At 44.8% G+C, this 27,035-nt stretch overlaps 1 protein-coding gene across 2 annotated transcripts in view; it reads left to right on the forward strand.

The window, feature by feature from the left end:
- LOC126473368 (ankyrin repeat and BTB/POZ domain-containing protein 2) overlaps positions 1 to 27,035 on the forward strand; it is a 661,367-nt gene that overhangs the window by 263,443 nt on the left and 370,889 nt on the right. The gene's annotated exons all lie outside the window — the stretch shown is intronic.

The following is a 27,035-nucleotide window of genomic DNA, read 5'->3' on the forward strand; positions in this document are numbered from 1 at the left end:
CGGTTACCCTTGACGCTGCATCACAGACAGGAGCGCCTGCGATGTTGTACTCAACAACGAACCTGGGTGCACAAATGGCAAAACGTCATTTTTTCGGATGAATCCAGGTTTTGTTTACAGCATCATGATAGTCGCATCCGTGTTTGGCGACATCGCGGTGAACGCACATTGGAAGCGTGTATTTGTCATCGCCATACTGGCGTTATCACACGGCATGATGGTATGGGGTGCCATTGGCTACACGTCTCGGTCACCTCTTGTTCGCATTGACGGCACTTTGAACAGTGGACGTTAAATTTCAGATGTTACGACCCGTGGCTCTACCCTTCATTCGATCCCTGCGAAAGTCTACATTTCAGTAGGATAATGCACGACCGCATGTTGCAGGTCCTGTACGGGCGTTTCTGGATACAGAAAATGTTCGACTGCTGCCCTGGCCAGCACATTCTCCAGATCTCTCACCAATTGAAAACGTCTGGTCAATGGCATCCGAGCAACTGGCTCGTCACAATACGCCAGTCACTACTCTTGATGAACTGTGATATCATGTTGAAGCTGCATGGGCAGCTGTACCTGTACATGCCATCCAAGCTCTGTTTGGCTCAATGCCCAGGCGTATCGAGGCCGTTATTACGGCCAGAGGTGGTTGTTTTGAGTACTGATTTCCCAGCATCTATGCACCTAAACTGCGTGAAAATGTAATCTCATGTCAGTTCTAGTGTAATATATTTGTCCAATGAATACCCGTTTATCATCTGCATCTCTTCTTGGTGTAGCAATTTTAATGGCCAGTAGTGTACATAGAAGGCGGTGGTATCGCGTACACTAGATATAAAAGCCCAGTACAATGGCGCAGCTGTTATTTGTACTGAGGTGATTATGTGAAAAGGTTTCCGACATGGTTATGGCTGCACGACGGGAATAAAGAGACTCAGAACGCGAAATCGTAATTGCAGCTAGATGCACGGGACCCTTCTTTTCGGAAATCCTTAGGAAATTCGACACGGTGTTAAGAGTGTGTTGAGAATAGCATATTTCAGGAATTACCTCTCACCACGAGCAACACATTGGCCGACGGCCTTCATTTAACGACCGAGAGCAGCGGCGTTTGCATGAAGCTGTCAGTGCTAACAGACAAGCAACATCGTGAAATAACCGCAGAAATCAACGATGAACGTATCCGTCAGGACAGTGCGGCGTGAACTGGAGTGAATGAGCTATGGCAACAGACGACCGACGCGATTGCCTTTGCTAACAGCACGATATCGCCTGCAGCACCTCTCCTGGGTTCGTGACCATATCGGTTGGATCCTAAATATCGGTTGGATCCTAGACGACTGGAAAACCGTCGCCTGGTCAGATGAGTTCCGATACCAGCTAGAAAGAGCTGATGATAGGGCTCCAGCGTGGTGCAGAACCCACAATGCCATGGGCCCAAGTTGTCAACAACGCACACTACAAGCTGGTGGTGGCTTCATAATGGTATGGGCTGTGTTTGATGGGAATGGATTAAACCGACCATTGACTGGAAATGGTTATGTTCAACTACTTGGAGATCATTTGCAGCCATTCATGGACTTCATGCTCCCAAGCAACACTGGAATTTTTATAGATGTCAATGCGCCATGGTACTGGGCCAAAATCGTTCGCAGGTTGTTCGAATAACGTTCTCGACAATTCGAGCGAATGATTTGGCCATCGAGATCACCTGACATGAATCCCATCGAACATTTGAGGGGCATAATCGAGAGATCAGTTAATGCATAAATCGTCCACCGGCAACCTTTCGCAATTATGGACGGCTATAGAGACTGCATGGCTCAATATTTCTGCACGGGACTTCCAACGACTTGTTGACTCCATGCCACGTCGAGGGGCTGTACTACACCGGGTTAAAGGAGGTCTGACACGATGGTAGGAGGTATCCCGTGACCTTCGTCCTCAGTGTATTCTCCGCAAGCAACTGTATAACTTAATACCAATATCGTTGAGTTTCTGTCCTATTTCATTTGCATATTGATCTTGGGAAAATTACTCTACAGACGCCATGATTTCTCTTGTGCTGTTTTATGATTCCTAAAGGGACCCTCACACGTTCAATAATATTGTCAAATCGTCAATATTTTGACGTCTGATGACGTATATTGACGTACTGTAAATTCTAGAAATAACGATGAGCAGTATTGATGGTTGCCAAAATATTCTCACTGTGTCAATGTATACTGAACGTGTGAGGTCAAGTACTCACGGTTTGACCGTCTTCTCCGTTCGGATATGCCAGAGCTTCGTGAACCAGCCAAACGGCGTCAGTATGCACTGTTTATGTTTACAATTTCTTTTGTGCAAATCGTTCCTCAGATTCAATTTTTCAAGTAGTCTTCTAATGATTGTATAAACCACTTTAGGACAGTTAACGAAGGGTTCTCTATGGGCCTGCTCACTTTATTAATTTGAAAATAAAGTATAGGATGGTGAATTACATAGCAGTCACAGAAACACTTCCACTTCGAAATATACGTCATACAAGTATATCTACAATGACTTGGAAGAGGTCTGCGAAATGCACGTCAGTTTCACCAAGTTATCACAAAAGGTAAAAAAAAGAAAAAGTTTACATTAACTACTTGAACATGTTCTTGCCAGACAGATATGTTTGCTCCAAAGAATTTTACTAATTTGTTTTGCTGGTATTACAGTACCAAACTTTGAGCGTTAGAATTAACTGCCTGTCGTCAGAAATCTCAAAGTTACCCCTAATATCTCGTCGACTGCGATTGCCTCTCTCATTAACGTATTTTGATCCTCTATTTTATCTCGTATCGACATTAATAACTTGCTATACAATACAGGACTCGTTGGAAAACTATTTGCGGAATCTTCCTGGTCCGTGGTTCTGATTTCAATCAGTGAATTAATATTTGGCCATTCGCTCCATTTTTTCAACCATTCTCGGACTCATTTCCTTATTTTAGTCGTTTTCTGTTGCTTGCTAGCTACATCCAATGTAATTGCAACGCACGCTTTCTTTTGGGTGTTCGACGTCTTAACATAGTAAAACCACGTTGTCAACTGAAGTTTTTGTCAGTATTATTGATACTTGGAGGTCACTTCAATATATTGAAGGTTTGACAACCTAGTATTGCCAGTAAGTATCGAGCGTGGGTAGGCGCCGCAAGCGAGATACGCGATGCCAGCAGCATAACTGTCGCATAGTTTCTCGGAATACAGGTTTTCTAAATCTACGCAAGAATGTACCGCGAGAAGTAAATTACCTTTTTTCCAAGGGTTTTCATTTAATTCCCTGAGCATTTCTGTTACACTTTCGTATAAACTGTACCGACGTGCTACGATCCTAGCAGTGCGCCTCGCAATTCTCGCGATGTCTGTTGTCATGGCTACTTGATAAAGACACCAAACTCTGGGACAATATTCCGGAATTTGTCATACTAGTGTCTCGTATACGATTTCTTTCAAAAATGCACTGCGCTTTCTCGGAACCCTTCGAACACGTATAAGTCGTTCGTCTGCCGTACCCTGACACTGATGTTGTGTGTCTCATTTCATTTCTCTGTATTGCGCCTAAACACTTACACGATTTGACGTGCTCAGCGTGTACACCAACAAAATTCAAATGGTATACTATTGCGTTATTTCTATTTGTTGCAGTCATTACGTGGCATTTGCCCACATTTAAAGAGATCTGCCATTCATTACACCAAACGGAAATTTTGTTAAAGTCCCACTGAAATTCCTTAGCATCGCTCAGTGTATTGCTGTGGACGACAGCATAATCAGCAGACAATTTTAAATACTATTAATCAAATCTGATAAATAGTTTGTGTGTAATGAGAAGATTGGGAGCTCCTATTGTGTTTCTTTGGGACACATCTGATGTTACTTACGTTTTTGTAGACCATTCCCCCTACAGGGTAGTGTACTGGGGTAGAACAAATACATACACATGTTTTTAATGTATCCTGTTAACGCTTACACCAACAATGGAACGTATGTGTCCTACGATATGTTATCAGAGAACCAGTGCGAATTTGCTGTACGTTATTGCTATGTATCAGTGTCCCACCGGCAAAGCGAAGCATGTTAATGATTTGTAGAATTCTTACAGTTACAACTTACACAGCTAGATTGCTCTGTCTTCAACTGTTTCTGTGAACGCTCTGCTCCACGCTGCTCCGTATTGTCGTGTCGAATTAGTTCGCGCCTGCAGGTAGGCAACTCGGTGAACAGATTTGCAAAGCGAGTTGCTGTCGCGTCTTCCCAGACAATTGGTGTCACAGATGCCACGCACGTATTGTCACAAACGTTGCCCATATTGAACACTTGTAGAGTGAGTTAAAAACTTGGACCATTGCTCAATTCACTGATGCATGCCTGTTTTCTTTATGTCTTGTAATATTTGTGCAGTCGCCTGCTGAAACCCTGGATGTACCTATCTATAGCCCTGTGTGTCCCACCTCGCTCCCTGTTAGAAAACGAAAAGACAGGAAATACTTTTTCCGTATTGCTACTTCTGACTAGACATTAATTAAAATCATCATGCATTAATTTCTTGCACTCCGAGCTGTGGCTTGATAATTCAATAAGGAAAAAGAAGAAAAAAGCTGAATAAAAGAGTGTAACTTCTGAAATTTTCCAGGCGTATTTCTGCTTCTAATAATTTTCTGGTGTGTAGCCGGATGCTGTCAACATTCTGTCACGATATTTCAGCCCAGAGACGTCCTTACATCTTCAGGTGAGCATACAACTTATGAAGTATTTATGAGGAATCTCGGGCTTGCGAAGTGTGCTGGTGTCTTTCACCGCATGCGTCAGGTGATGACATGCGCGGGAACAGTCGATTTCTGTGTGATGCCCGCGGTGAAATGACATATGATCTAGTCGTTGAGTATCGAATGACCCCGTCGATTCCACTGTGAATGGATAATTTTAATTATAGGGTTCAAATTTTTATCTAGTTGAAAGCCCATGTCACGATTTATACATTATCGGCAAGACGTGTTTCCACCGATTCTTTGATTACTGAATTCCAAAAACTGGAAATCCGTGCAGTGTCGCATGGAAATACAGTGTTCTGCTACCGCTGATTTTAACGGTTGCCGAAGAGGAGTGTATCTTCCGTGTTCTATACGACGCTCCTGGACAGTTCGTTTGCTCAAGACTTTTTTCAATTCTAAGTCGTCTTTAACAGATACAGCCAGGGCCAAGCTCTTCGCTGATGGGTGGAAGATAACCTTGATTTTGAATAAAATACATATTTGAACCATCAGCTGTTTTTATTTTACACCCAAACATCTGCCGGTTTCGGTCTTGGACCATCTTCCGGGTGAGGGACTAAAATGGTATAAATCACCATATTGCATTAGTCATTACTTACATTCATGGCGTGCACGACACATTCTAAATAATGACTAATGCAATATGGTGGCTTAAACCATTTTAACCCTTCATCCATGAATATGGTCCAAGACCGAAACCGGCTGATCGCTCTACTTATTTTAGAACACACATTCTCGGCATGGAAGGAACGCGGTTGATTTATAGTCGTCATAAATGTCCTGATTGCGTTGCTTCTTGTTATTACAGCTATGCATGGCCTCCCATATTTGGCCCGAAGTGTAGCCATTCTCTTTAACAACCTTCTCCAAGTGTTCTAATTCTGCTTGGAGCTTTTCATCGTCCGATATTACGTGCGCCCGAGGTTTTAAGGTACTAAGAACACCGGCGGTTTCTGTGGAGTGATGGCAGCTAGACGCCTGTAGACACAGATCTGTGTGCGTGGGTTCTCTGTACACAGAATCTCCCAAGGACCCATCAGTCTCAGGGCGTATTAGCACGTCTAGAAAGGACGAAGTCCTACCTTCCTCAGTCTCCAATGTAAACTTGATGTTTTCGTTTAATGACTTTAAGTTACAAAGGCATTTCTCCAGTTCTTGTGTGCCATGAGGCCTTACAACTAAAGTATCATTTACATAACGCGCGAGAAAACCGTGGGCTTTAAAGCAGCAGAGTCAAGTGCTTTCTCCTCAATGTCCTCCATAAAAAAAAAAAAAAAAAAAAAAAAAAAAAAAAAAAAAATGGGCCACCGCAGGGGACGAAGGGCTCTCCATGGCGACACCGTCTGTTTGTTCAAAGAATTCGTTATTTAACAAGAAGTAGCTTGAGGAGAGAGTATGTTCAAATAAGGCCGTGAGGTCAGTGCTGAACAAGTTACCAATAAGATGTAACGAGACCATTAAAGGCACTTTGGGAAAAAGTGAGACCACATCAAAGCTAACTAGTAAATCCGAGCTTCAAGCGGTTGACAAAGTCCACAGAATTACGTATATGGTGGCAACACTTATGCGCATACGGCTTGAGCAGAGAGGCCAGATGTTTTGCAGTAGAATAGGTTGAGGCAACAATATTACTCACTATTAAACGTAGTGGATAACCATCCTTGTGAATCTGGGAAGACCGTATATCTTTAGTGTTACTGCATTATGTGGTCTCAGCCTCTTGATAACTTGTTTACTGTCGTTCAGAAGAGTAGCAGTTTTTCTTGATACTGGAATCCTATAATATTAAAATTATCCACTCACAGCGGAATCGACGGGGTCATTCGATACTCAGTGATCAGATCGTTTCTCACTTCCACCACCGAGGGCAGCACACACATCCCGGGTGCTCCGCCCATGTCATCACGTGACGCACGCGCCGAAAGACGCCAGCACATTTCGCATGCGCGAGATTCGGCATAAATACTGTGAATACACCTGGGCTCTCCAGTAGTTGTCTACTCATCTGAAGACGATCAGATGTCAGTGGGTCGGAATATCGTGGCAAAAATTCGACAGAATACGGCTGTCCACCCGAAAATTATTAGAGGAAGTGCAAGAGTATAAATATAAGGGTTCGGGATTCGATACACAGTCAGTCCAACAGATTTTTTTTCAGTCGCTTGTGTACTGTTAATCTCTAGCAATGACTCGAAGTTCCAGGTAAACTATAGGTCCCCGTATTACTAGCCGGGTAAGTCAGTTCAAAGGTCGCAGGAAAGGAAGGGCTGCCTCTCGCTGGGTACGGCGTTGTGTAGAAGGTGGAGTTTTGAGTGATGAAGTGATGTGGGGAGATGTTCAACTTTTGCCTGATAAGTGCCTTTGGCTTTAGCGAGGAAGCATCTATAATGATTTTGAGAGCCTCGTTTAATTAGTTTTGGAGCGTCACGAGATGTGAATCTCCGGTCTTGAGCTAGACTTCACAGCCGTAAAATATGATTGGAAGAACCGCATCTATTATCGTAACAGTTTCGAACGACTTCAGATAGAGTGGCACAACGTACTTACACGAGCATTATCAAGTTTCTTGCAGGCTGTAACGTTATGCAGGTGTCCTATCTGAATGTGATTTGTTTCCAACAATATAAGTTGAAGGAGTTTGTGGCACAACTTGACTAGAAGAAGGGATCGGTTGGTAGGACATGTTCTGAGGCATCAAGGGATCACCAATTTGGTACTGGAGGGCAGCGTGGAGGGTAAAAATCGTAGAGGGAGACCAAGAGATGAATACACTAAGCAGATTCAGAAGGATGTAGGCTGCAGTAGGTACTGGGAGATGAAGAAACTTGCACAGGATAGAGTATCATGGAGAGCTGCATCAAACCAGTCTCAGGACTGAAGACCACAACAACAACAAACAACAAGTTGAAGCTGTTGATCAAAAGACTGGCTGGCTGGCTCTGAGCACTATGGGACTTAACAGCTATGGTCATCAGTCGCCTAGAACTTAGAACTACTTAAACCTAACTAACCTAAGGACATCAAACAACACCCAGCCATCACGAGGCAGAGAAAATTCCTGACCCCGCCGGGAATCGAACCCGGGAACCCGGGCGTGGTGTTCAAACGAAATGTGCAACATGGAATGTCAGAGTTTTAATTTAAAATCATATTTAAGTTTATCTGTCAAGTGTGAAATATCTCCGTCTTCAGGCCACGAGTGGCCTACCGGGACCATCCGACCGCCGTGTCATCCTCAGTGGAGGATGCGGATAGTAGGGGCATGGGGTCAGCACTCCGCTCTTCCGGTCGTTAGGATGGTATTCTTGACCGAAGCCGCTACTAATCGGTCGAGTAGCTCCTCAATTGGCATCACGAGGCTGAGTGCACCCCGAAAAATGGCAACAGCGCATGGCGGCCTGGATGGTCACCCATCCAAGTGCCGACTACGCCCGACAGCGCTTAACTTCGGTGATCTTACGGGAACCGGTGTAGCCACTGCGGCAAGAAGTGTGAAATATATATAACAACAAATCAAAACAATAGTTCCTCTTGCAATATTTTTCGTCCTTGCTGGAGTAGAGGCATGCTTGGTATATGTCGGTTTTTGTTTTCGTCTTTTGTTTCCCCAAAGTTCTCAATAAGAATAACGGTTCTAATGTCCCAGTAAGGGAGGTCCGTAACTTGTCTAGCAGCTGTAACAGAATTTGAATATTTTGGTTCAGGATTGACACAGGATTCCTCTCATTGCTTTGACTGCTGTTTCGTTCCTGCCGTAAAATGGAGGACACACGTCTGATCTTTAACATCAAATCGCCATAGAAAATTAGCTGGATTCTTAAAAATATATAAGTAAATAACGGTCCACTGGTAAAGAATACTTTTCTGCATTTGCTTTTGGACAGCATTCAACAAATGGACAAAGCCTACTCAAATGTACTTCCTCATGTAAAGCGTTCCGTAAGCTTTCGTCTTGTATGCGTATGGCGTTTGCTGTTTCTAGAAATCACTGGTTGTTTCACACACACCGTTCAGTACCGTTATCTGCATTTTTTCGATGTACTCGACCACTGTTATCTTTTTAGGACGCTCTTCACGTTATGATACAGCCTTCTGTTTTTTAACTGTTGAATAAATTAAGCAAAAGGTAATCAGCTTGGAAAATAAAGATACACGTGCACAGAGAAATGATCTGTTGCAGTGTTACTTATGAAACGATAAAAGACATTGTAGTTATGAAGAAAGCAAAAGAAAAGAAAATCTCATATAGAACAACGCAGCTGTTAAAGGGAAGACGAAAGTGAAAATAGATATAATAGCAATATGAGGAATTAAACAAGACACTTCAGAAATGTCTTCGATAACATTTGAGAAGATATGATAAAAGAAACAACTGAAACGACATGCGACTGAAGGGGAAAAGAGAGTGTGGTAGAAATCGCATTTAATCTTTTAAGATGACGCAGTATCTAATATCAGTCAGGAAATTGTAAAAGAATTCAGAAATTCTTTAAATTTTCGTATACATCAAGAGATGACTTGACGACGCAGATAGCTAATATTGATAATAATGACGTTCCGATAAAACTAGTAAGCGGGTGTATAAAGTTATTGGTTGTAAAAAGGAAGGAAATACACTCCTGGAAATGGAAAAAAGAACACATTGACACCGGTGTGTCAGACCCACCATACTTGCTCCGGACACTGCGAGAGGGCTGTACAAGCAATGATCACACGCACGGCACAGCGGACACACCAGGAACCGCGGTGTTGGCCGTCGAATGGCTCTAGCTGCGCAGCATTTGTGCACCGCCGCCGTCAGTGTCAGCCAGTTTGCCGTGGCATACGGAGCTCCATCGCAGTCTTTAACACTGGTAGCATGCCGCGACAGCGTGGACGTGAACCGTATGTGCAGTTGACGGACTTTGAGCGAGGGCGTATAGTGGGCATGCGGGAGGGCGGGTGGACGTACCACCGAATTGCTCAACACGTGGGGCGTGAGGTCTCCACAGTACATCGATGTTGTCGCCAGTGGTCGGCGGAAGGTGCACGTGCCCGTCGACCTGGGACCGGACCGCAGCGACGCACGGATGCACGCCAAGACCGTAGGATCCTACGCAGTGCCGTAGGGGACCGCACCGCCACTTCACAGCAAATTAGGGACACTGTTGCTCCTGGGGTATCGGCGAGGACCATTCGCAACCGTCTCCATGAAGCTGGGCTACGATCCCGCTCACCGTTAGGCCGTCTTCCGCTCACGCCCCAACATCGTGCAGCCCGCCTCCAGTGGTGTCGCGACAGGCGTGAATGGAGGGACGAATGGAGACGTGTCGTCTTCAGCGATGAGAGTCGCTTCTGCCTTGGTGCCAATGATGGTCGTATGCGTGTTTGGCGCCGTGCAGGTGAGCGCCACAATCAGGACTGCATACGACCGAGGCACACAGGGCCAACACCCGGCATCATGGTGTGGGGAGCGATCTCCTACACTAGTCGTACACCACTGGTGATCGTCGAGGGGACACTGAATAGTGCACGGTACATCCAAACCGTCATCGAACCCATCGTTCTACCATTCCTAGACCGGCAACGGAACTTGCTGTTCCAACAGGACAATGCACGTCCGCATGTATCCCGTGCCACCCAACGTGCTCTAGAAGGTGTAAGTCAACTACCCTGGCCAGCAAGATCTCCGGATCTGTCCCTCATTGAGCATGTTTGGGACTGGATGAAGCGTCGTCTCACGCGGTCTGCACGTCCAGCACGAACGCTGGTCCAACTGAGGCGCCAGGTGGAAATGGCATGGCAAGCCGTTCCACAGGACTACATCCAGCATCTCTACGATCGTCTCCATGGGAGAATAGCAGCCTGCATTGCTGCGAAAGGTGGATATACACTGTACTAGTGCCGACATTGTGCATGCTCTGTTGCCTGTGTCTATGTGCCTGTGGTTCTGTCAGTGTGATCATGTGATGTATCTGACCCCAGGAATGTGTCAATAAAGTTTCCCCTTCCTGGGACAATGAATTCACGGTGTTCTTATTTCAATTTCCAGGAGTGTACGTCCGGAGATGCTAATATTTCAGTAAACATGGTTGAAAGAGGTACCATCAGGAGAGCCCCAGGGAAGTATGATAGGTCCGGTATTATTCTCTTTATACATGTTTTGGCGGACAGGATGAGTAGCAATCTGCGGTAGTTTGCTAATGATGCTGTGGTGTGCGGTAAGGTGTCAAAGCTGGGTGACTAGGAAGATACAAGATAACGTAGACAACATTTTTAGTTGATGTAATGAATGGGAGCTAGCTCTAAATGTAGAAAAACCTAAGTTGATACGGATGAGTACGAAAAAACTAGTAAATGTCCGGGAATAGCATTAGTAGCGTCCTGCTTGATACGGCCACTTAGTTTGAATATCTGGGCGTAACGTTGCAAAGCGATATGAAATGGAAGGAGCATGTGAGGTTTGTGTTAGGGAAGGCAAATGGCCGACATAGGTTTATTGGGAGAACTCTACGAAAGTGTGGTTTATCTGTAAAGGAGACCGTATATAGGATGCTACTCGAGCTATTCTTGAGTACTGCTCGAGTCTTTGGGATCCGTGCTAGTTCGGATTAAAGGAAGACATCGAAGCAATTCAGAGGTAGGCTGCAAGTTTTATGGACATGCGTCGGGAACTCAAATGTCACGGACAAATGGAAATACCTGGAGGGAAGGCGACATTCTTTTCGAGGAGCACTATTGAGAAAATTTAGAAAACCAGCATTTGAAGACCGCAGTACGATTTTACATACGCTGCGTGTATGGATCATGAAGATAAGATTCGGGAAATTGGACTTCATACGGAGGCATATAGATAGTCGTTTTTTATCACTCTATTTGTAACTGGAACAGGAAAGGAAATGACTAATAGAGGTACGGACTACCCTCCGCCACGCTCCGTATGGTGGATTCCGGAATATAGGTAAGCTGATGGTAGACATGGATATGGCATGGCGGATCATTTGAAAGTAGAGGAAGAAGCTATACAACGGAGTTCCGAGGGTGAATTACCGCTTTGTGTAAGTCATATATTTTGCGCTACGCTGTTGGCTCAACTTAAACAAAGCTGCATCGACAGCCGTTCTGAAACACACCATAGATTATAAACACACTTCTTTGATATCACTATGTTTTTCCTTATGAGTCAGTTAATTGCATCCCATCTCCTTTCTCTTTTTCGAATTCGTAACAGGTACGTGCCATTTGCAAATTCATTCATAATAATCCATCTGCATTTCTACTTTAATATATTTCAGTACAATCCACCGTAAATAGAATTTTTGTCATGAGCTGTCATGATTATGTCATCTGCATATTTCAAATACAATCAAATCACGAGGACTGATTTCACACATACATGTTAACTTTGGTCATAGTTCGCTTTATAATTGTGGATAATTCGCCCCTGTCGCACGTACTCCGCCACGAATTAAAGAAATGCTTGCAACAGGCCGGCCGCTGTGGCCAAGCGGTTCTAGCTGCTTCAGTCCGGAACCGCGCTGCTGCTACGGTCGCATGTTCGAATCGTGCCTCGGGCATGGATGTGTGTGATGTCCTTAGGTTTGTTAGGTTTAAGTAGCTCTAAGTCTAGGGGACTGATGACCTGAGATGTTAAGTCCCATAGTGCTAAGAGCCATTTGAACCATTTTGAGCTTGCAACAGTATTTTCACGCCATGCTAACAGCATTTTCCGCCATAGGATACAACTACAAAATGTGACACGACGGCTGAGATATAGTGGTCCACCATGAGGTATGAGTCGATGCAGCCTTATCCGATGACAAGCTGTCGCCGGATTTCACAATAGAGATGGGTCGTTCGCGAACTAACGGGTCCAAAGGAACGGTTCACGAAGATGAACGGAACGATCGAGGAATGAATTCAAAGGAATGGTGTTTCATAGTTCACTTCGGTCGCGGCTTTCTACTTACAGTTCCTGGGAACGGCAAACGGTCGGTCTCGTTCCCGAACGGCACGTCGGCCGGTCTCGTTCCAGCCTCGGTCTCCTTCCCGTCTGTCTCGGTCTCGGTCTCGGTCGGCCGGACTCGTCCTTCGCGTGGCCACTCGTCGCAGTTCCACTGCCGACTACTCATGGTTCAGTATCGAGTTGTTGTTCGTTTCGTTTGATTCGCACTCCCATTCTAGATCTGTATCAAACTTTATTTGAACTGTGAACTTCTGGTTCTTTTCGTATTCTATTCAGCGTCCACGACCGGTAATTAAAATGTATTTTATAATTACGTAAACTACATAAAAATTACATTGTATGTAATACATGCGTCTTCTCAGGTACAAAGCGGCGTATCAGCTTACTTCACTATTTCGATAAACAGCGGAAGAAATACTTGTAAAAAGGCAAGATTCTTTGTTATTACACATGAAAAGGACGTCGGCACGGTACACACGATTGGTCATTTTGCGTCTTTTTCTTGTTCCAAGGTAAAAGAGCATGTTCATTGTTATGGAAGGCAGATCGACTTACAACCGAATGAAACCCGCGATTCGAAATCGGGTGTATGGTGTCACATTTTGTAAAGAGAATATGGTAACTCCTACAATATTATTTCAGTGGCACAGGGTGACGAACGAAAAATCGACCCCGTTTACTAGACTGCTGATTGTCGCTTGCCAATCGTCATCTGTGGTTTCGAAGTTGTTTGCATTAGCTTATTTGTTATTTCTTCACTGCCTAATTATTACTTGTTTATCTATTCTGCTCGTAGCGATCAACAAATCGTGCGTAATTGGCGAGCAGTCTGTACTCGGGGCCGGTTTTTCGTGCGCCACCTTACATTATTTCACTGCGATCAGCCACATAACGCTACAGTTGGCTAAATGAGATGCTCTGCAGACTCACGAAAATTACAAGTGTGTGAGCATTCTGTTATGAATAAAAATTCTGTACTCCAGGGGGGGAGGCAAATCCTCCTCTTGGCGCCTTCCATCTTCAGTCATCTACGCTACTAATCTTCACGGTAGCGTTCTCGCTTCCCGCGCCCGAGTTTCCCGGGTTCGATTCCCGGCGGGGTCAGGGATTTTCTCTGCCTCGTGATGATTGGGTGTTGTGTGATGTCCTTATGTTAGTTAGGTTTAAGTAGTTCTAAGTTCTAGGGGACTGATGACCATAGCTGTTAAGTCCCATAGTGCTCAGAGCCATTTGAACTAATCTTCAATTTTTCGTAAGAACCATGTAACAAGCACAATGAACGGTGAACGAGTAAAAATGAACAGTTCCCAAAAAAGAGCGATCACCAGTGAACTAGTTCCCGAGGATGAACGACTTCGCCCATCTCTATTTCACAGCCCTCGATCCCCCTCCCCCTAAGGTGTTCATCAAGGGGCCGGAAAACTGGCGACATTGACAAAAGCATAAGCAAGTCATAAGAAAAGCTTTTCTTCCACCAAGTATCGCACGCGAAACTGACTGTTAGCGACGTGAGCAAGAAAGAAACAACTGGCCAGCTCAGTTTTTCAACAAATAGACGGTCCAGTCACATTAATGTGGCCACCGCCTATGTTCGGCGTCATCATGCAGCGAAAACAGCGCAGTCGTAATCGTAATGGGGAAACTGAGCGATTTATCGGACGTCAAAAAGGGCCTGAGCATTGGTCCTCGGGACAAGGGTCGGAGCATTTATGAAACTGCTGACTCTGTAAGCTGTTTACGTGCTGCCGTTGTTGAAGTATACCGTGCATGGAGAAATGATGTTATCCAAAACCAGCGGCGAGGTAACTGTGGTGCACCACGGCCCTTAGATGACAGGGGCGAGTGACAGCTGTGGAAGTGTGTACGGGCCGATAGACGTGCAACTGATCACCTAGATGAACCAAGGGACTTCTAACAATGTATCCACATCACCGTTCAGCGTACGTTGCTGCGTATACGCCTCCAGAGTAGGCACCTATTTAATACAACCATGCTGACTGCTGTTCATTGGCGAGAGATGCTCTTTTCAGATGAACCACGTTTGATGCTCCATCGGATAGACGGCAAACACTCAGTAACAATTGTCGGAAGGTTCCTTGTCGGAGGAGGGAGTACTATAGTCCGGGGAATGGTTTCGTGGCATTCTCTGGGTGATTTAAACATTCTGGATGGCCCAATGAATCAACCCAAGTATGCATCATCCTTGGAGATCATGTCCGCCCCTACATGCAGTTTGTTTTTCCTTGGCATGATGGCATCTACCAGCAGGACAACGCAACGAGCCACGCAGCTCGTGGTGTACGACCACGATTTGAAGAGCACAAGGATGATTTTACCGCACTACCCTGACGATTAGACTCCCCGGATTTAAATCCAGTCGAGACTGTGGGGGAGCATCCTGATCGGGCTGTTCGTGCCATGGGTCCTCAACCGCAGCTGACGGTCTTGCTCGGTGCGACCCATGGGTTACTGCGTTATGCATACAGGATGTGACCCTTACCTGTTTACAGTATGCCACTGTGGTGTAATGGAAGTCGAGTTGACCAGTTTCATGTAGAACACTTGTGATCTATCAAGCCAGGAAACAATCTCAAATTGGCCTACAAAAAACTGTCTTAAGCTACAGCGCATGGCGCCACGTGAGTTTTTGAATATCCTCCGCTATCATACGGCATGGGTTAGTCGGACTAAACTGTTCGAAGCTCATTTCTTTTTCTTGCTAAAATCATCTTTGAATAATAAACACGGCTTTTTCAAGCACTTAGAGATTCTAAAACCGACATTTCTATATATTTTACCTAAAATTTTTGTGAATTTTAACACAAGAGACTAAAATCAGGACATTACAATTTCGTTGGGCTGGTGTTCGGAAATCGGTCACGAGACGTCTTTCGCCCGTACCTTGGAGACGCCATATTACATTTCATCGTATTTCGTTGTTTCCGTATTATAACTTGTGTTAGGACAGTATGCCGTTTTAGGATAACGGCACATTGAAGATTTATCAGTAACTCGTACGATTTGTTACAATGAAATGTCAGTTAATAACCCGTCGGCGGTGAAAGCATTTAGGAGATTCTCAGATCAAAAATAATATTGTTCAGGGATGTAAGTGTTCACGTTGGTCTTGTGGCGAGAAACGTGCAGTTATGGAGTCGAAGGAAGTAGCTTCGCTTCCGGCTACATGCTATTTTTTCTTTCTTTTTCATCTTTACGTTTGTAACAGATTCTGGAACTTTCTTACTCATGTAACGGTAGTAAGTTCCGCAATATTAGAGGTTGTTTACATATAAGAGTGTGCTTTGATTTTGGTCGGCCAGAGTGGCCGAGCGGTTCTAGGCGCTACAGACTGGAGCCGCTACGGTCGCAGGTCCGAATGCTGCCTCGGGCATGAATGTGTGTGATGTCCTTAGGTTAGTTAGGTTTAAGTAGTTCTAAGTTCTAGGGGACTGATGACCTCAGAAGTTAAATCCCATAGTGCTCAGAGCCATTTTAACCTTTTTTTTTTTTTTGCTTTGATCTTGTGACTTCAGTGCGATTAGAAAAAAACGAAAGATAAAAACTGCTACAAGTGACGACCAGCAGTGACATTTATACCAAGAATATAACAGGAAGAACAGTTAAAATAAATTTGCCAAATCATGAAAACAATAGCCTCTATACGACGGGGTAAAACTCAACACGCTCGTCTGCATATGTCAACTCACCACTGATTTACGACGGGCTTATCGTCATTAAAGTTTTAACGTTGATCCAAGCAGTTAAATGTAGACAAAACTTGCCACTAAAATAAGGGCAAAAACCTTTGCTTAGAGCCCCTATTATGACGAGTGCCGCAAAAACGAGTTTTGTGATGGCTTGAAATGTAGTGAATGATTACACATTTCAATGGGGAATAGGTCCAAAGTGGTTGCTGATTTTTCAGGAATTGTGATCAACGCAATAGATCCTGTTGAGCAGAGGTTCACTGGAGAACGCTCTGACAAAAGACGAGCCCACGGCAGTGAGAGTAGCAGAGGAAACCTGGACTTATTTTCGTTCTTTCCAGCTTTCTGTGAGATGTGGAAGCAGACGACCGGAGAAACGAATCGAGTTGTTTGGGAGTTGCAGTGAGTTTCACTGCTGTGGTCACGCAACGCAGTCGAGATGCACGTCGAGTGATAAAAGCTGGTACTCAATTACTGCTAGTGATCGTGTCACGTTTTGCCTTCTGTACTAAAGCACCAGTACTCAATTATGGCTACGAACAGACACAATCAGCTATTCAGTCAATTAATTGTATATTTTCTTGTTATTTCATTGCTGAGGCGAGCAAAAGGATTAACATCATAACTGTTAAAGCATCGCTCTGGGCACTGGAGGCTATTTCATTGTAACATAAAATTAGAATACCTTTAGCATAGCGCTTAGATTTACAGTTAAAACGCCAAAATAATCGCACCAACTGCTTTCATGCGCCCTGATCTATTTTTCAACAAAAACGGGTTTCCTAACCATGACCAACAAATTAATTGCTTGATTTTCATCATATGTATATATATTTGTATACAGCGTGCGAACGATACTGTTTACTACGGACCTCAGTGATATAGGGAAGTCGTGACGAACAGTTGGATATAGGACGCTTACGGTCTGTGAAGCCAAGGAAATAACTTAGAATTGGCCTACAAAAGCTGTGCGAGATTTCGAATGTTTTGCGATCTCTTAACGGCATCCGCATAGTCGGTTGGATATTTGAAATTTTTTATTTCGTTCACATTAATAAATGAAAGATTCCCATAAGGGTAATGAACAAAGAGTTTTGTGAGAGTTAAACAAAAACTTTTTACATATATAATTCGATCTAAATTATACCCATACAATCTCAGTAGTCTCGTAGTAAAAAGGCCAGAGAAATAAACTAATATAACTGCAAAATCTTACGCTGTTAAAATGCGAATGGATAAAATGAGAACGCTACAGCGGCGTTCGGATGGCAACGGAATCAGTCACGTGATGTCCTTCAAATGGTTCAAATGGCTCTGAGCACTATGGGACTTAACTTCTGAGGTCATCAGCCCCTAGAACTTAAACTACTTAAACCTAACTCACCTAAGGACATCACACACATCCATGCCCGAGGCAGGATTCGAACCTGCGACCGTAGCGGTCGCGCGGTTCCAGACTGTAGCGCCTAGAAGCGCTCGGCCACCCTGGCCGGCTGATGTCCTTCGCTCGCTGCTTCGGAGATACAAAATTGTATTTCATCGTGTTTAGTCTTTTCCGTATTATTACTTGCTTATTATGACAGTATGCCGTTTCAGGGCAACGGTGCACTGAAGATTTATCACAAACATGTCATTCTTGGTGTAGTTTAGGCCTACATCCGCACTCTGGTTCCGTAACCAAGGAGCGGATTTCTATGGTCGAGGAACTGGATGATTGGTAGAACGTTCTGACTGTTGTTTACAAAGGCTTGGTGACTGTCTTCAAAAAGAGTAGTGTCATATATCTGTATAGTCTTAAGTGTAATGCTGTATTCTATAAAATTACTCATCCTGCCATAATAATGCGTAACTTATTTTTTAAAGTCCCCTCGCACTTTACATTTGGTACTTATTCTACGTCGATCCATCTTCACCTGAGTCACCGGCCGTTGTGGCCGAGCGGTTCTAGGCGCTTCAGTCGGAAACCGCGCAGCTGCTACGGTCGCAGGTTCGAATCCTGCCTCGGTCATTGATGTATGTAATGTCCTTAGGTTAGTTAGGTTTAAGTAGTTCTAAGTCTAGGAGACTGATGACCTCAGATGTTAAATCCCATAGTGCTCAGAGCCATTTGAACCATTTTTCACCTGTGTCACCGTCGTCCGATCTGCTCCCGCTACTGTTGTTGTCTGTCTCTTTAATATTGCCAGTGGAGTCATTCGTAGACTGTGCTCGTTGCCGCCTGTACTCTTGTTTCTGCAAGCGTTCTGTATGTCTAGGTACACTACTGGCCATTAAAATTGTTACACCACGAAGATGACGTGCTACAGACGCGAAATTTAACCGACAGTAAGAAGATGCTGTGATATGCAAATGATTAGCTTTTCAGAGCATTCACACAACGTTGGCACCGGTAGAGACACCTACAACGTGCTGGCATGAGGAAAGTTTCCAACCGATTTCTCATACACAAACAGCAGTTGACCGGCGTTGCCTGGTGAAACGTTGTTGTGATGCCTCGTGTAAGGAGGAGAAATGCGTACCATCACGTTTCCGTCTTTGATAAAGTTCGGATTGTAGCCTATCGTGATTGCGCTTTATAGTATCGCGACATTGTTGCTCGCGTTGGTCGAGATCCAATGACTGTTAGCAGAATATGGAATCGATGGGTTCAAGGAGGGTAATACGGAACGCCGTGCTGGATCCCAACGGCCCCATATCACTAGCAGTCGAGATGACGCGCATGTTATCCGCATGGCTGTAACGGATCGTGCAGCCACGTCTCGATCCCTGAGTCAACAGATGGGGTCGTTTGCAAGACAACAACCATATGCACGAACAGTTCGACGACGTTTGCAGCAGAATGGACTCCGTGTTTGGCGTCATCGCGGTAAACGCACATTGGCAGCGTGCAAAACCCTACATTTCAGCAGGATAATGCACGACCGCATATTGCAGGTCCTGTACGGGCCTTTCTGGATACAGAATATGTTCGACTGCTGCCCTGGCCAGCACATTCTCCAGATCTCTCACCAATTGAAGACGTCTGGTCAATGATGGCCGAGCAACTAGCTCGTCACAGTACGCCAGTCGCTACCCTTGATGAACTGTGGTATCGTGTTGAAGCTGCATGGGCAGCTGTACCTGTACACGCCATCCAAGCTCTGTTTGACTCAATGCCCAGGCGTATCAAGGCCGTTAGTACGGCCAGAGGTGGTTGTTCTGGGTAGTGTTTTCTCAGGATCTATGCACCCAAATTGCGTTAAAATGTAATCACGTGTCAGTTCTAGTATAATATATTTGTCCAATGAATACCCGTTTATCATCTGCATTTGTTCTTACTGTAGCAATTTTAATGGCCAGTAGTGTATTATTGTGTCCTCACTGCAGTTGAGGCTGACGCACAGGGTATGGAATGTAGTCACGGTGGGTACTGTTCGCCGTCTAGACAGGCTAGCGCAGAATGGACGAGATGGCGGCCGAATCGTTGTCGCCCGACGCTCAGTAACCATCCCCAGAGGTTCTGCAGCCACTGGTCGATTCTCGTGCCACCGCGATCGTCTGATTCGACGGGAACGATTGCATCCAGAGTCTACTGCCGAGAGCAACAGATTGTTAATACGGTTCGCCGTCGATTATGGTGAAATGTAACCTTAGAGTAGGAATATCTAATGAGTGCGCAAGTGGTCAACACCACATTAAAATAATCACGTGGTACTGATATGACACTGTCTACGTTTTGCACTAGTACATAAACTTTAATGTTGCTCTTATTTGCTGTGATTTTACACATTTACTCATTAGTAACAGCAATGATGCTGTATTGGTGCTACAACGAATGCATTTCAAAATCCCTCAAAATAGGAAAAGTTTATTTCTAAAGATGCGTATTCCAGAGGCCTAATTATAATTATCATACTAATAAGAGGTGCTTTATATGCCTATTAATATTGAAACACTGTGTAATGAAGGCATAAAATTGTGGGTCCAATTCATTTGACTGTATGACCATATATTTTTGATGTAAGTGCTATATAAATTGTATTAGTTTTGGGCTGTCAGTCAGTAAGTTGAATGAATAAACATTCTGAGCAATTTTCAACTATGAAAAAATTATACATGACAGTCTAAGTCATTATCTCTGGATTATACATCTCTCCAAACTAGTACCGGTATGTTTAAATAAGTATCCTCACAATAGCAACTGTTGCACTAGTACCTATTACATGCAGAATGAGAATGTACGATTAATATTTCTGTTTCGCTGAGGAAGAAGGCAGGTGAAGCACATAAAAACATAGTGAAAATAAAAATGTAAGAATTTGCCGCCCGCCATAATTCTAAATTCGATGTTTTTCGGGACCCTGTCACTTTGCTACACTAGGAACCCAATTCGCGATGCCACCGCAACATAATATATAAAAACAGAGACCCACCAATGTGATAAAGCGTAGCACAAAACCAAAACAATAGCGGTGCCTATCCGTTCTTTTCCTATTATGAAAAAATAAGGACTTCTGAGCTGTGACATATGTCACATAGAAGGGAAATGACGTTGCATCCATTCGACTGAAGGAGTACTAATTATTACGACCTGGTTGATGGCATGTAGAAGTTTGGGTCTGGTGGTGAGTCTGCTCGGATAGTCACTTGGTAAAGCGAGAACTAGCGATAAGCGGGAAATCCGAGTTCGAATTCCGGTCTGGAACAAATTTTCGTTGACGTCATTCCATTACACAGCTGATGGTGTCCGTATTCGCAAATACGAATAAATTTTATGCATGGTAATTGTTAAGATGGCTATGAAACGTAAATGTCCTGGCCGAGCCATCTGTACCAACCGACCACCGTGTCGTCCTCCACCAATGGCATCACTGGATGCGGTATGGAGGGGCTTAGGGTCAGCACACTGCTGTCCCGGTCGTTGTCAGATTTCGTGACAAGGAGCCACTATTACTCGCTCAAATAGATCCACAATTGACAAGAAGCCTATGAAATGCTTGTGCAAAATACACGATACTTATGAATGGTATCTGCCTGTATTAGCAATTCAAAATCTGCTGGGTAGTTGCGAACAGGCCTCATGCCGCTCCATAGTCACATGACAGTTGGAGTCGTCCTGTGCTGCTGAAGGAATTCCGTCCTGCTCATCTGAATGCACGCTCCATAGATATCCTTGCTATGGGGCTGTAAAATCGGATGAAAGGGTCACGCAGAAGCAAATCACTCGAAAATTGAATCCTCGATAACATCTGTTGAGTAGCTTCTTTCCGGTACAGAAGCCACTGTCCACTTTTATAGTTTGCAAACATACAGCACCGCCGTTGTACGCTTGAAATATACAAGAGACGTTGCGAAAGTAAGTTCCTGTTTTTGAAAGAGAAGATAGTACGCCAGGTGACACAAACAAGCGCCATATGAATCCACACCCGTTGCTGGCCAACGACGGAAGAGGCTTCAGCTGAATGACGTATGTGCAGAGCGCCGAAGACGAGACAGTAGCAGCAGACCGGCATACCCGAGGTGATTCGAGTACATGTCACGATGACAGACGGGAGTGTACTGACTTCGTGGTGGTCAGCGGAAGTGCGTGCTATTATCTGGTATGAATGGGCACGTGGTGCTAGTGAATACACCATCCATGAACGCCTACAGACTGTGTATAGTGAAGAGGTCAAGTCAAATGGTAGGTCGCTGGTGTTGTATGTTCAGTGGAAGGAAGGCAGAATGGGGAGGATGAAGGTCGAAGACGGCACCTCTCTACATCCGAGAATGAAAACAACACTGCTAGATTACAGAACATGATGTTAGCCGACAGGTACATAAAGGTGTCAGATGTGGCGTCCACGCTGCATATTGGCCGTGCTCAGCCTACCACAAGCTCTATGATATGTTGGGTTACCAAAAAGTGTCTGCTAGATGGTTGCCGAGAAAGGTGGCAGTAGCACCGGATCACTAGAATGCAAGAACGGGCATCAGCCTCGATCACTAGATGTAGTAAACACGAGAGGGAAATGAGTTCTTGTTCAGAATGGTCATAGCAATTGAGACATGGGTTCAGCGCTTTACCTGAGAATCAAAGCCGCCTCAGTGACGTGAAAGCATCCCAGGTCACCAGTGAGGAAAAAATCGAAGTGTAAAATCCGGGCCGCAGCTCGTGGTCGTGCGGTAGCGTTCTCGCTTCCCGCGCCCGGGTTCGATTCCCGGCGGGGTCAGGGATTTTCTCTGCCTCGTGATGCCTGGGTGTTGTATGATGTCCTTAGGTTAGTTACGTTTAAGTAGTTCTAAGTTCTAGGGGACTGATGACCATAGATGTTAAGTCCCATAGTGCTCAGAGCCATTTGTAAAATCCGCAGGAAAGGTTTTGGCCACAGTGTTCTGGGATGCCAAACGTGTGATTCTCCTTGATTTCCTCCAGCAAGCGACAGTTCCATGCTAATGCTACGCCATCACCGAGCTCGGGTCCGCGATTCGATGAAAGACACCAGGGCTCTTGAGTGAAGGTGTTGAGCTCTTGGAGGACAACGCGAAGCCACACACAGCACGGCTCACACAGGGTCAGATTTGTCACGTCGGACGGGAGAGACTGGATCACCCGACCTACAGCTTCGACCTTGCCCCATCGGACCAGATTTGTCACGTCGGACGGGAGAGACTGGATCACCCGACCTACAGCTCCGATCTTGCCCCATCGGACTTCACAAGTTCCCTTCATTGAAAGCTGCACTCTACAGAAGTCATTTCCACACCAGTGATGAGGTGGAGTAGCCTGTGAGACAATTCCTTCTGTTGCAGGGCACCGAGTTTTCCCAGAGTGGTTTCTTTTAACTGACTGCCCGCTACGACAAATATCTCAATGTCAGTGGCGATTATGTCGAAAGATAGTGTAAGGTATAGTTCATGATGCCACGGTGTATTTGCTTTAGGCAATAAAGCTTCCGTTTGAAAAATAATGAAGATACGTACTTTCGGAACATCCCTCGTAGAAGTTCGCTTGGATAGAGAAGTCGCGTCACGCTGGTACATAGTAGTGCAGAGTAGATAGTATAAGCCACACTAGGCGTTTGCCATCAGGGCACCATTCAGCCAGGTGGTGAAGGCGTTCTCATGTGCGGGATGTCTGCACGGCTCCTTATACGTCTGTTTATCGTATCTTCCTGGCACGATACAGCACCTACTCGCCGATCATGTACACTGCTGGCTATCAAAATTTCAGCTCCGGGAGGTATGGCAAACAGCGTAATGTTGTTTATTGCGCGTGTACAGTATGGTATGAAGAATGCATTATTTGTAGGTGAACGGGATGTATACAGGGTGCAAAATTTAGTACACAGAGCTGTCAGCTGTGGCAGCAACAATGGCTCTAAGCTGGCAGGGCATCGTGTCTAAGCCGGCCGGAGTGGCCGTGCGGTTCTAGGCGCTACAGTCTGGAACCGAGCGACCGCTACGGTCGCAGGTTCGAATCCTGCCTCGGGCATGGATGTGTGTGATGTACTTAGGTTAGTTAGGTTTAATTAGTTCTAAGTTCTAGGCGACTGATAACCTCAGAAGTTAAGTCGCATAGTGCTCAGAGCCATTTGAACCATCGTGTCTAAGCATGGACGACAGATACGTCATTCCATCGTGCTTCAACTCCAAACCTGTGTTCATCAATTGCAGGGGCTTGAGAGTGGTGGCTGCCAGTTTCTCAGCAACCTGTGCCCAGACATTATCTGTGGCTTGGTGGTCTAGCATTAAAGAGCACGCCTGGAGACTGTCATGTTACAGGATCAAATCCCAGTCAGACATAGGATTTTTCTGTCTGCCTTCACGTTAGCATTCACCTTTCAGTGAAGTGCAGATATGCCAGAAACGGCACACGATTCGGTTCCATGTTAAACTGGTGATCCCTTTCTCCAGTAGGATTACTAGGATAGGTTAAGGGCGCGCAAGTCGCCTATGTAGCTTCATATTGGAAGAATTGCAAACAGGTGGCTGAACGTTCCTCTTGAGGATCTCTCAACCAATCATGCCATTTTACTCAACTTCAGTGCCTAAGACTACTGTAGAATGTACTGGCCTGAGAAACAGTTGAGCACACACTGTATTGAGTGAGGTCAGGATGGCATGGGCAACATAGTCTGGCGTTATCTTGTTGAAAGATTTCACAGACTACTAAGATTGGCAACAGTCATAGGCCTTAACTCATCAGAAATGTAAAACCCGCTATCCAAAATAGCAATGTTTATCGCGTTTAGTACCCAACTGCAACCCATATCATCACACCAGGTGCTGCTTAGTTCAGTCCGGCAGCATTCGTTCTCACCAATGCTGTATGCAGGATAGAGACTCATCTGAATAGATTTTGTGGTGTCACTCCTGCGTGTAGCGGTGTCTTTGAGTACATCCTTATAGGCGCGCCTCACGCTGCTGCACCAAGTAAAGCTTCAATACTGGTCGCCTTGCTGTCAGTCCATGGAGCTGCAGACATCATCACACTATCCGTGTGGACTTCTTTCATGTTGAAAACAAGCCCACTTCCTGACCCAAGGTACATGTCAAGGTTGTACGGTCTGCACTGTCAAGTGAACTGTGTGTCTGTCCTCTCGGGCGTTACTCGCGTGGGATCACTGGGATCCCTCCCCCATCCCACTCTTGGACGGAATTCGTCTACCACAATAATCTGCGTATAGTGTTGTTCACGTGAAAGAATGTAAACATTTGCTAAATGTTTGCGAATTGTGTAACTGAGGCGGGGCGTGGGTGGCACATCGGTATTCACTTAATTGGACCTGAGAAATGGCCTAAAAACCACAGCCAAGCTAACCACAACACCAGCCATCGTCGTTAAGCTGCCCAGTGGGTTCGATCCGAGACCAGTACGCCTACCCGAATCCTGAAAGCGGCGTGCTAACACGCCCCACACGACTAACAGGGGATATTGATACCGGTTGGTTATAATCAAAGTGCCAGGTTGTTAGAACTAACAGTGGGTACTGAATTTACTGGGTGGCTATAATTAAAGTGCAGCTACTCATAGGGGTACAGTTTGGGCTGCAATTATCGTTTGGTAGCGAAACAGGGTAGATATTCTAATGTGTTACGCTGGAAAAAATTAGTTCCAAATTTAGCCACCAGATGCGAATCTCGCGCTGTGAATGCGATAATGTCGTGTAGAAATGTTTCCATATGTAATGGGTTACGAATAGGACATGGGCAGAAAAGCAGAAGAGGTCAAACAAGTGGGAAAGGCATAACGCTGATCTTATTATTAACTGCCATTTACACAATTTGGTCAATATGAGCTCTGGAGACGTCGACGAGATGTTGTACAGCGCCAGATTTACACCTGGTGGCCAAAATCGGAACTAATTTTTTTCCTGCCTAAATTGGTTCTACATTAACGCGCGTTAGTATATCTACCGTGTTTCGCTGCTGTACGCTAATCCCGCCCACACTGGATCTCTATGAGTAGGTGCACTTTCATTATAACCACCTGGTGCAACAATTCCTCCTTCCCCGTCGAGAAAACAATGAAACTACTGGCGCGTAAATGAGTAAATCAGTAGTTCATCTTCATCATTAATTCAACTTCCAATGTAGCCATTGACAAACGGGTTCTTTTAGCTCGCCAAGAGTTTCTCTTGAGGCTAAAAATTATTTGCGGAGCAGCATTAGAATGACGCACAGAAAACACGAAATATACCATTTTAAGCAGGTTATCTTATTTTGCATGAAACTGAAAAAATCTCTTCCATTTCTCATCCGATTTCAGCTTAAAAAAGGTCTCATCCTCTCCTTCAGAAACACTGCCAACGACCAGTTGTTTTGATTGGCTACTGAGTTAGTACTGAATGGGTGCAATAAGAATAAGAATGGGAGTGCGAATCGTCACAGATTTGTTGTCACAAGGATGAGCACTGCAGAAATACTAAAAAAACGAACTGGCAGACGCCTGAAGATAGACGTCAACTAATGTGTCAAAGCCTACTTACAAACTCTGAAGGATCAGTGTTGCGTGAAGATTCCAAGAAGATACTACAACCTCATACCTCTCCCTCCTATAGGTGCTGCGGAGACAAGATCAAATTAATTACTGAAGGTGCAGATATTTAGTCAGTTTATCGCCTCCTTACGCGAATGGATCGGGAAGGAAGTCTAAAATGTGATAGACTGGGAAGCACGTCACAGTGATCAGCAGAGTACATGTAGCCCCTCCCCCACTTCTTTAAACAGTCGAACTGCTATGTGTAAAACAGTGTCAAACTTCTGATTACTATACAAATAAATTAAAATCTCATGTCTCATGCGGAAGTGTTACTGCATCCACAGCGAAAATATAGTAATTCACAAACATTTTTCATTTTATCAGGTTTTGGGCGGTGTCACCGAGAAAAAGTTCCTTTAAGGTTCGTAATTTCGTGTAATTTTTGTAATAATCGCGAAGTGCTGCCATTCTCAAATACGGATCAGTATAATCTGAGTGTGGTGAGTTACTGTTTCAAGACATATTAACAGCTTCTAAGGTAATACTGGTCTTGCTGTGCTAAAACTTTAACAAAAGATTACAACTACTAATGAGTAGTTATTCTTAACAGTATCTGAGGAAATAGACGTTGGTGGTGATCTTGCAGC

This window comes from Schistocerca serialis, chromosome 4, assembly GCF_023864345.2.
Source record: "Schistocerca serialis cubense isolate TAMUIC-IGC-003099 chromosome 4, iqSchSeri2.2, whole genome shotgun sequence".
Classification (NCBI taxonomy): domain Eukaryota; kingdom Metazoa; phylum Arthropoda; class Insecta; order Orthoptera; family Acrididae; genus Schistocerca; species Schistocerca serialis.